General features: G+C 40.4%; 1 long non-coding RNA gene across 1 annotated transcript; it reads right to left on the bottom strand.

Moving 5' to 3' along the window:
* Positions 1–583: 583 nt before the first annotated feature.
* On the bottom strand, positions 584–1912 carry LOC147818498 (uncharacterized). Its single transcript, XR_015437913.1, has 2 exons — positions 1726–1912; positions 584–1022 (listed from the first exon to the last, which is right to left on the bottom strand). It is a non-coding gene; the product is annotated as an uncharacterized LOC147818498 (long non-coding RNA).
* Positions 1913–2321: the final 409 nt, after the last annotated feature.

Here is a 2321-nt window from a genome sequence, read left to right on the forward strand (position 1 = left end):
CCTCCATTTTTGGATTAGCTGGGAGTTAGGGCAGTGCAGCAGTGAGTGGTGTAGTTAGGAATTTGTGGACATTTCTAGCATTTCAGGCTACATAAAGGCAGCCCTACAGTATAGGTGGAAAAACTGGTGCTATATGGAGTCTGAAGGGAAGACCTTTGTTTTTCAGGGCTAAAAAGTTTTGTTTTCTTTTCAGATAAAGTAAGATAAATCTTTACTTTTAATTAAGTTTATATTCTCCTAAAAAGATACTTGAATAGAATAAAATAAGACAATACAATAGAGACCCTCTATCTAAAAGTACATGAAACATGATTTGAAAGGTTTACATATTTTTGATTTGAGTTTCTGTTGACATTACATTGTATCAACTGTTGCACTACCATATTCCTACACACAAGCACACTTTCTCTGAGTTACATGTATGACCTTGTAAATGTCAGTGTAACCCCTCTTTGCCAAAAGAGGTCACAGGTATTAATGTTTAGTTTCAGTTTCAGTTCTGTTTGGACCAGTTTCAGAAGTCTAAAGTAACGCTCATGAAGCCCAGTGTGGAACACCAACATTGAACACACTCACACATCTGTTAATTTTCAATTTTGTATTGTTAGTCATCAACAATGAGAACCTATGACAACAATTTTTAATGCAATATGAAAAATAACAAACAGCGCGCAAAACAAAAGAAAATAAAAAAATAGTGTTGTGTTCAGTTTGTATTGTCTTTTCTTTCTTTGTTATGAGCTCAGTGTTTTTATTTCGTTGGGGCCCTTTAATCTTTGTGTTTTCACTGTCCTACCACACCGCGGGTTTTGGAGGTAAGTTCAGTTGTGCTGCCGCATTCCTCAGTTCTGGCTCGCCATCTGGTTCTTCGGATCCGATGATCCAACTGGTGTCTGGAAGCCGCCTGGTGGCTATCCAGTGCTGGTAATGGTATCCTCTCTCTATAGTCGACTACTGGTGTCGCTGACGTCTTCTCTCTCAACATCAATGTCACCGAATCTAATCTCCACAAAAAACCTGACCTATAGAACAGGTCACATTCATTCATTTCAGTTAAATTAAATTACTATAGGTCATAACTTCTTAGTTAAATGATTAATAACATATATATAACCTACTCTTGAATTTAAATAAACAAAAATATATTTATTTTTAATAAAAAATATATATCTTTTATTACTTTTTCTTTCAGGTTTATTTTTACCAGTGTAAATCCAGTATAATTCCAATGAAAATTCTCAAATAACTCAAATAAAACCATTTTAGCATCAATTCTTTGAATAACTGATGAAATAAATGAGTTTCTCCCTCTTTTTTTTTTCCTCACACACACACAATGCACACACACCTACCGTACACACATGCTACACACTGCAGGTACACACATGCTACACACACACGCAGCACTGCCGATAAACAGTGCTCACAAAACACACACACATCCACCCACTCACACACATGGTAGCTTAGCATTTTACCTGGATTAACCCCCCCATATTAGCCATTAGCTCGTTCATTAGCTGGGTTCAATGCACATTCACATAGCCTGCTACCCTAGTGGCCAACGCACAAGGTCTCGAATTAGCATTTAGCAGCTACATTAGCACTGGCGACTAGCACACACAGGTAATAGTATTACATTAGCGATTTAGCGACTAACTTAGCTTGGCGGCTAACGCCACTTTTGCTCGACGCCACTTCTCTTAGAATGCACATTTAACTCACCGCCGAACTTGTATCATCAACCGTGAACTCTGTGGGTTCAACTCGCGGTGAATTCCGTCTATTTCACTCTGTTTTAACCACTTCTGGATATTTTTCTCAGGCAGAGCCTTCCTCGTGCAGCCGGACGGTGCAGCTTCTCGTTCCGATCTAACTATCTCCCAGAACGCTGTGCGCAACTGCAACGCAATTGATCCGTGACGTCCTGACGCGCTGCTCTCTCTGTACGGCGGAGTTAACCCTATAAATGCCTATCTCTCTCTCACTCATTCACACTAAATAAACTGACTTTTTACCCCCTTTCCTGTTAGTTTTATCACAGCTTATGAAGCCTGGGCTACACGCTCACAGCTTGTTCAACACTCACATTTGCAAGCATGAAGTCAGCTCTAAAAAGGATTTTTGGAGACGAGACTGTGTCACCCACATGTAGCGGAGGAATTCACGTGCGTCAAGAGGACGCTGCTTTCTATGTAGATCAACGAAAAGACGGCAACAAATTCCGTTCCCAAACCAACCAAGGGAGAGCGCCACTGGCCGGCTCAAACCCACTAGACAAGTATGGGAGGCGGACAAAATGTGCCATATGCCAGAGTACG

Source organism: Seriola lalandi, unplaced genomic scaffold, assembly GCF_002814215.2.
Source record: "Seriola lalandi dorsalis isolate HSWRI2012SDOR001 ecotype SW California unplaced genomic scaffold, Sedor1 jcf7180002054574, whole genome shotgun sequence".
Classification (NCBI taxonomy): domain Eukaryota; kingdom Metazoa; phylum Chordata; class Actinopteri; order Carangiformes; family Carangidae; genus Seriola; species Seriola lalandi.